This window comes from Gallus gallus, chromosome 2, assembly GCF_016699485.2.
Source record: "Gallus gallus isolate bGalGal1 chromosome 2, bGalGal1.mat.broiler.GRCg7b, whole genome shotgun sequence".
Classification (NCBI taxonomy): Eukaryota; Metazoa; Chordata; class Aves; order Galliformes; family Phasianidae; genus Gallus; species Gallus gallus.
In genome coordinates, this window is record NC_052533.1 from 82,544,852 (window position 1) to 82,553,901 (window position 9,050).

The 9,050-nt window shown below is 35.1% G+C and overlaps 1 long non-coding RNA gene across 1 annotated transcript in view; it reads right to left on the bottom strand.

The window, feature by feature from the left end:
* LOC107052657 overlaps positions 1 to 8,097 on the bottom strand; it is an 80,568-nt gene extending 72,471 nt beyond the window's left edge. The window contains exons 1-2 of the long non-coding RNA XR_006937173.1: positions 7,991 to 8,097; positions 5,247 to 5,403 (exon numbers count right to left, since the gene is read on the bottom strand). This is a non-coding gene — a long non-coding RNA (uncharacterized LOC107052657). The remainder of the gene's footprint in view (positions 1 to 5,246; positions 5,404 to 7,990) is intronic.
* Between the last annotated feature and the right edge of the window lie 953 nt (positions 8,098 to 9,050).

A 9,050-nucleotide genomic window follows, 5' to 3' on the forward strand; every position in this document is an offset into this window, starting at 1 on the left:
GCCAAAAGAATGGACCTACTCTCTTATCAAATGTAGCTGTATAGAAGAAGCTTGGATTTACAAGACAATGCAAGAATAAAATTAAAAAAAAAAAAAAAAAAAAAAAGGAGGGGAAGCATGAAAGAACAGTTTTTCCAGGGAATTTCAGAAGTTGCATTGGAATTTTTGGAGTTCATATCAACTTGAATTGAAAATATTCTCCATCTACTGTGTACTTTCTCACATTCTACTTTTTTTTCTTTTTTTCTTTTTTCTTTTTTAACTTATAGATTTTTTTTTTTAATGTGAAAAACATCCATGACTTGAGTTGTGCTAGAGCACTGAGGAAAACGTCTCAGGAAGAAGACACAAGATGCAAAAAATAAGGTTTTACAAGAATTATGCTATGTAGGAAGGACATTCAAAATCTTTCCAGCAAAGCAATTAATATAAGCCACCTGCCTTCTTGTAAGCTGAGTTCTGCATTTCGTTCCTCCTTTTTGCTACTTTCTGACATTCCTGCACCCTTGAAACATTATGGGGTTATGGAAAGTAAGGAAAGGTCCTTTACATATCTCATATCACAAAAAACCACAACTGAAGTTATTCACACACTTCAAATAACTCATGTTTTAATCTACTTCTTGTTTTGTTTATAACACCTGTAGATTTGGGTTTTGTTTTGTTTTAAATCCAGAAACTGGATATTTAAGAAGGAAAACAGATAAACAACCGGAGAACACACTGAGCATGTGGTGAATGTAATTTTAATATCTTGCCTTTTTAAAATGATATGAAACAGGAGGAGCTGGACTATGATCCTTATGGGTCCCTTTCAGTCTAGGACATTCTATGGTTCTATGATTCTGGGCATTAAAATTTAAAAGAATATGGGTATTTAAAAGGAAATTAATAAAATTCTAAGAAAGAATACTGCTCAATATTTTGAATATTTATTATTGAATGAATAGTACTGCTCAATATTTATTCAAGGAACAACCATCAACTAGTAAACATTAAAGCAGTTAGATGGTGTTTGTATTTATTCCTTATACTCCATAAACATAGTTAGGAAATGCAGAAGTTACATGCATGGATTTGCCACTTGTTTTAAAGATGGAGATGGTAGAAAATACTGCTAGTGTGATACACCATTTTTTCTTTAATGTTTCATTAAGCACTGAAGAGCTTTAACTTATTGAAATTCATAAGGGAAATAACTTTGTACATCATATCAAAAGAAAGTATTGAAAAACCTGAAGTTAATTATACACTGAATTATTTTAATGCTATACTGAATTGATTACACTGCTTTCACAAAGACTGGACAAAATGCTTAAATTGTAACAACAGAAAACAAAGAAATAAAAACTAAGCCAAGAAAATCAGAATAAGATGTATTAAGAAAAATAATTTAAAAAAAAAAGAACAAAAAAAGTCAAAGAGTGACTCTGAAAAACAAAGTTAGTTTGAAATTTTCATAGGCAGCTTGCGTTACATCTACAACAAATTATAAAGCATTATTCAAATGAAGGATAATTTGAATAAACTGAATATTATAGAAACATAAGAGATTCAAATCTGTTATGAAAACAGACTTAGAGCATATACACTATTTCTTACAGAGAAGCTCTTTAGCTGGGGAGGATTGAGGGGAGCACAGTTTTTTGTTTCAAATCCACAATTACAAAGAATGCACAAACCATTATAAACTGGAGGTTACTCTGGTTTTCCAATCTATTCTCTATTACAAGAATACATACATTTCAATCGTGAAGCCCAAGAGAGCTTAAGTGATCTAGCCTATAGCTGAATGAGCTGTTCTTTCGCATCACTGTCAACACTGCTGAAACACACCACTTCACTGTGCTCACATCCACTGTTAGGTCTCCATAAACCTTCAGCAAGTGTTGATGAATGTCAGGAGGTGCCATTTTTTCCACACAAAGGAATTCAGTGACACACCTTTGCTTTATACAAACTTCCATGTAAGACGCCATTTTGTCAGACCACTCCTCTGCTACCCAGCAATGAAACATAACAGAATATCCCATTCCTCAGAGACCTTATGCTGCAGTTTTAATGAGGAAGAGTACACTTCCCTGTGGTGCTTGTAAGATGCTCTGTTGCCTCAGTCAGATTGACTTTCTGGTGCAGCACTGTTCTCCCCTCCAACTTTTAAATATATTAACCATATTCAATTGAGTCTGACACAAGGGATTGCCTTAAATTAAATTCTTACAAGTTGTATTAATACTTGGCTGAGTAGATCATTAAATAAAAACTTATAACTCGGGCTCTTATGTAATCAAGTGGTAACACTCAGCCAGTAAGTCAGCACATTATGATTATTTTCTAACTATACATATGTGCTGCTGTTTTAACTCAGCAAAACATACAGGGTAGCAGTGGAGACAAGGAAGAAAACATAAGGGATGGGATCCATATGAAAAAAATCCATATGAAATCTGGATATGTTAGTTCTGCTCCTCCTGAAACTGTTTGGCTTCACTTCTAAAAAAAAAAAAAAAAAAAAAAAAAAAAAAAGGAAACAAGGAAATAAGGAAAAAAATTAAACCTATCTTTTGGTGACAAGATGAGTTTTTCATTCTATGAGTTAGAGTTTGGACTCTCTACTTACTATCTGTGCCCAATGTATTTGTTACACTGCACGTGTGATCAGATGTTCACAGAAATCCCTATTGATAGTTGCAATCAGTTTCTCGGATTGCATACGCATTTACATGTACATTTGTAACTCTGCTGCAGTCAGAGAATGCTTTCTTGTTTTGTGGTGTACCTTTACAACAGTTATTGCATGAGTCTTTGTCTACAACAAGGTCTTCTTGACAAAACAATTATTAAATCCCCTTTACATTGTTTATGGCTGTGAGACAAATAATTTTATCATGATCTAATACATTTTGTTGTTCCTGTTAATTTTCTCACCATCCAGATTTTCCAGTTTCAATTCCCACTCTCTGCCTTAACTGTGCAGATTTTTGTTTGTTTTCAGTGCCAGGAGTGCTTAGCATCTTCAATTTGGATGAGACACAAAAGTCAGGTATAGTAAGTAATTCCTGAATCTTTGTTTCATTTGAACAAGAAGGAATGCTGCGTTTTGTTTCCAAACATGTTGACTCACTGAATGACTGTGGAAATACATGTTTATCAAGAGAGATGCTGATAAACTGGATGAAGCAGATACATACAAGGACAATCATGTTGTTTGAAGGACAAGTGGCTGAGAAACACTGATAAAAGCAAACAAAAAGATTATAGTTAGCAACATACCAACTGAAAAAAAAAAAAAAAAAAAAAAAAAAAAACCCTGCATCTTATAAATGGAAAAGCTATTACACACATTCTAAAACCGGCTGAGATGAAACACTGCAGTTTGTTCCTAGTTTCTTTCTCACAGGAAAAAGCTTATGAATTAAAGTTGTGCTGTACCACTGCAAAGATAACAGTTTTTAGAACCAGTTACTGTAGCAGAAATAAATCCCAGGTCTGTTAAGGTATTTCAGCCCTGCTATTCACAGTGATTTGATCTCTGCTGCTTCCTGCAGTGATATGTACACACACATTCTATACAGGTCCACCAGAGAGAATGGTGAAACCCCATCCTTGTAGCTTTTCAACACTTGCCATGGTTACACAGAATCACAGCTGACCTGACCTTGAGCTGAAAATAGACTTGCATTTATTTGTTAAATCACACAGCAAAGAAAAATATGTATGTCATCAATCTGAGTTCATCCTGGGTTAGCAGCAAAGGGAAAAAAAAAAAACACAAAAGACCATTTCTGATAGACAAGTGAACCAGAACTCCTTAATTCTCAAATAAATTTTTCTCCAGATTGACATACAAAAGTCTGACACGTTTCACTCAAGGCCTCTTTCTCCTTGCACTTTCATAAAACAAAAATTACAACTCATCTAATTTAATACATAACTCAATATAACAAATACCCACACAGTGTATTTAATATAATAATGAAACACTAAACTAAGTAGAGATGAAGGTGAGAGAAGGCCAAATGAGGGCAAACTTACTGCCAGTACTCTGGAGGATGGTCTACTGGCCCACACAGCAGTGGACAGAAAAAGACTACATGAAGCAAATGGCTATCTGAAACTCTAGATTTTGAAGTGCCTCAGTCCAGTTCTGAAGCTAACAGCCACAGAAGCCAGATGTGATAGAAAAAGAAAAAACCCTTTGCAAAGAGTGAAAACACCTTTGTGAAAAAAAAACACCCAAGTCAGCTGAAGGAAAAGGTCCTTTCAAGCAGTTAATGAAGTAAACTAAAGGGATCTTAGTGAAAGAAGAACAAGTTCCCTTTTTTAACCTTAATTCCTAAGATTGCATCAAGGACGTGAGGAATGAAAGAATAACAGCAATGAGCTATGGAAAGAAAGAACAGGAGAGGACAGGTCTGCATGCAGTGGTAGACAAGAAATGCAGACATTAGAAGTAGACTTTCTGAGGAAAATACACATATTTTCAGAGCCAAATGAATTTCTGTCACACTTATGCATACATAAGATATATGGACTATGTCCCCTCATTTCTGTAATCCTAAGAATGCTACAACAGGACATTATGGAATACTAGTGTATTATTAAATGTAATCTTTTAACAGCAAAATGCTACCCTGATAGGATTAATTAAAGAGTTTCAATATTTGATTAGTATTTTGTCCTAGAGGAAACAGGGAGGGAGTTGGAAGAGCTGCTCTGACTTTTGTTTGGAAAAATCAAACATATGGCTTGTAAAGTTGATTATAAATAAGCACTGCATATTATAAGCACTTGCTCACTTCAAGCCTTCTTAAAAATCACAGAAATGCCGGAGAAATAATGCCTGTAATATTTTGGCTTGCTGAAACCATCTGTTTAATGTAAGTTATTTAATTTATTTCAAATTCTAAATCCACAGAATCCAGAAACACATTAGGGAAAAAGCCAAGCCAGGTGCAGTAAGCCAAGCACAGCAATGATACTAGGAAGAAAATCTAATTCAGCTCTCTGATGTTGGCATTCGTGTGGAAGCACCATCAGAAACAATAGCAAAGAAGCTCAGGCCTAGACTTAAGAACAATTCATTACAGCTTCACTCTAGCAAAACACCTTTCTCACAGGTGACTCGGGAACCCGTGAGAGAGTAAAAAGTAGATATGATTTCAGTCACCCTTAGCTCTTGACATTAGGCTTTCACTGGTTTAACATACAAGTGTTGATGAATGCAGACTATCTCAAGCACTTACCACTTGTCCTTTCAAGCATCCTCTTTTGTAGCACTGGTTTCAGCATAATCAGTCTTTCTGATTTCTCTTCATCTCATTCTCCATCTCCACAGGGATCCATTTCGTGCATTCACAAAACACTTCTTGAATATTTTACTGAAGTAGATCTTTCACTCTTCTGTACAGCCAAGATAATATTCATCCATTAGTCCAAAGATTTGTTCAGTTATAACTATTGTCTGAAGCACAGCATACATGTTTTGTTTTTGTTTTTTTAAATATCGTTTGTTCATGTGAATTTTGCTTCAAATAACCAAAGAAAAAGGACTCTTCTGCAGTTCACTGATTATCGTTTTTATTTACTACTGTTTCCCTGGAGCTCAGTATCTGCACTGTCAGTGCAAATAAATACCATCTAGTATAATATACAGAGCCTTTCTAAGGGTGAAGGAAAGGATTTTCTCTTCTGGTCTTCCCTGCTGAGAGAGAGAGAGGTTTTTTTTTTTTTTTTTTTTGGGGGGGGGGGGGGGGGGGGGGAGTGAATGTTTGTCCTTATTTCTAAAGGAAAAAAAAGATTAAAAAATTAAGATAAAACACTTTTTTTATGTGCTGTTAATAACAATTCCCTATTCGTGGTCATTTTGTCATTTGTCTAGTCTAAGTACTTGCTTTTTCTATAACTAATTAAACTGCAGAGAAGTCCTATAACAAGAGATGGCTCTATTTTCTAAACACATCCTAAGTCAACTGAAGCTAACTGTAGATTTTGTCCATTTTGTTTGAACCTCTGTAAGATGCATCCACCAGCTTCTGATGTCTCATACCAGAAGTTCAGAAGTTTTGAAGGTATTGGGAAAAGCTTCCCCCTGTCCTTGTTATGAACTTTTCCTCCTGTACTAAAAGCTGGCTTTCATGTCTGACCACTGTTCTTGTAGGGAAATTCAATTTCAAATTCACAAGTCTGAAATTTCTGTCCTAGAGAGGAAAAACATTTACACTGAATAGGTTGAAGCTTGCTCTCTAAGCTGGGAATGGGACACACTTATATTCACTCCCACAGAAACAGAACCACACTAGTGCAGCAAAACGTCAATCACAGTTTGTAGGTAGGATCCTAAACAGTACCTATTCCTGAGGGTCAGCTAGTATCTCTAAATATCCTCGAGATAAACTGGCAAATCAGCATTTGATTTCCATTCCAAATTGCATTCTTCTTACAGAGAAAATAATAATAATAATAAAAAAATAAAGCAGTTAGGGAAAACACTCAGCAACCATCTCCATAAGAATGGATGGTTGCACTGTGTTTTCCACAACTTCCATAGGAAAATGTTTGCAAGGAGATGGCTCAGACTCCTATTGAGGCACCTGCAGATGATTGCTAAGAAGATTCACTTCAAAGACAAAATGGGAGAAGTTTTCACCTGAACATGAAATGGAGTGATTTGATTTAAAGTACTGTAATTAGTTCAAAATTCATATTTTTACTGGCAACTGTTGTGCCTCAATTACTTTAAAAAAAAAAAAGAAAAAAGCCTGACATGAAAATGTGAGCAAAAAAAATTTATAACAGTATATTAGATCAAGTTTCACACTTGCATTTTCTGATGCCCTAAATTAGTAAGTTATAAAGATGGATGTTTCTCTTCTACTAAACAAAATTAAAATGATTAAAAAAGTATCAGACTGAATGTATTGCTATGGCTTTTGTCCCCACCCCTTCCTGCATTCTTAAAATGGTAAAACAATTCACAGAACTTCAAATAACATTAAGGACAGGTATTTGATGACTGAAAAATATCTTTGTGAGGCAGAAGGTGTTTTAAAGCTGGTTTTCAACCTTTGCTTTTAAACCTTCACGCTGAATATGGCCATCTCAACCTCCCTTGTCTATCTACGACCTACTCTTTCCCTTCTTTTCTCATATTATTCCAGTGTTTGTATGAAAATCAAGCATGATTCTAAAAGAACTATTGCTTGCCTGTCCACATGCTCAGGCTTCACTTCTTACACAATTCAATCTACATTTCTAAATCTTTTTTCATCATCTGTCTACATGCAGTTACAAGTGCTTCTATTCAAAAGTAAAGCCATGAAATGTTACTGGCAACACTCTGGCAGGTCACTTAATACAGCATGCAGACAAGGGCAAACTAATTCATATGCTGTTCACTTCTCAAGCTAGAGTGCTTTCCATGTCTTGTGTGTTTTCCATTGCTAACAGGCTGAGGTAGCAGCTTCCTATCTCAAAGCTGATGCCAGAACAAAGTAAACATTTAATGAGCAATTAGGGTTCTACCTCTAAGTAGTAACTGAAGAGTAAACATTAGGAAACACAGTCCTTTTCATGCCTGACACCAGTTTGGATACTTAAGATCAGTCTTAACTATTTGAACAGAAGAATGAGGGGCAGTAACACTAAACATAGAAGCACAAAGAGTACCTAACTTCAGAAAGAAAGTTTTCCAGGGAGTGATAGCAAACATCAAGTCATCAAGCAAGGCAACAAGCTTCCCAACCATTTTCTTGCTTGCTCAAAAACAGCTCACCTCACTCTCTGCACAGCTCTGCCTCCAAGACAACCAGCTGTACTCAAGCTGGTAGATACAGAACCAGAACTAAAGCTGTAGATTCTGACAAACATGCTTGCACTTCATTTGGTTTTGGTTTGTTTTTTAAAGAACTGGAGTACATTTTCCAACTACAGAACATTTTACAAAGTTCAGATTAAATCTGTATGTCTAGGATATATGTCTTTAACCTACCTTTCCCTTGTCTGATCTAAAATAAAAGTAAACACTCCATTCTCCAAAAGACTTGTGTTGGCAGCCTCCTCATTTGCCAAGCAGACCCTCTACTCTTCTTTAAAAACAGCTATAGTTAGAAGACAAGACATGATGCTTCACACAAACACCTGATGCCCATCCATTCATCATTTGCTTCCCATTAAAGTAAGCATCAAGAACAAGCTTCTTAGCAGAGAGTGAGTTGATTCTGCATGGTACAGAGATGAGGATTCAAGTGAAAGCAACAGGATGTATATCTATATTACAATGTATTCAATATTACAATATATTATAGAAATCATGCTTTGTCAAAATCAACAAAACATCTTAATTTTTTTTTCTTACTGAACTTCAGTTTGTCTAAATAATATTTTTATAAGGCAACAAGTATAGATTTTGCATTAAAATAATCAAAATAATCTCAAAGCACTAAAATAACATTGCCACCAGTGAGAAAACCGTTTGCTCCTTGGGATCTGAAATATTTTTAAAGAACCAATTCTGATCCAGATTCAGACATTGATTTAGACATGCCAGATGCAGATAGCAATAAACACAGTTGATACTGCCTAAGGGGGATGTCATAGAAAAATCAGCTCCTAAACCAGAGCATTTATAATAGCAGATTTCCCTGAGGAAAGCTTTTTTCTTGTTCATAACTATTTAAAGCACAGAATGTATTAAAAATCAGGATAAAGAACTTTTTATAATTATAAATACATACATTTTCTTCTGTATTTCTCAGAATCACATACTGAGAATATGTCTGTAAAAAATTTCAAAATAATACTGCACTTTTACAAATTATACTACATAAATAATAAACAAGTCAATACGTTCTTTTTCTAATGCAAGTTACAGATGTTTTTCAATACTTAGATAGGCCTCTGCAGAATTAACACTTAGGAAAAATCATGCCATCATAATGAGTACTCTTTCCTGACTCAGAACTAAGTCCAGCAGAGGAGCAGGTTTTGTTCTCTGACTTCTGTGACTATAAAGGGACCAGACAGGGTGCTTGATGCAGGAACTTGCAGTA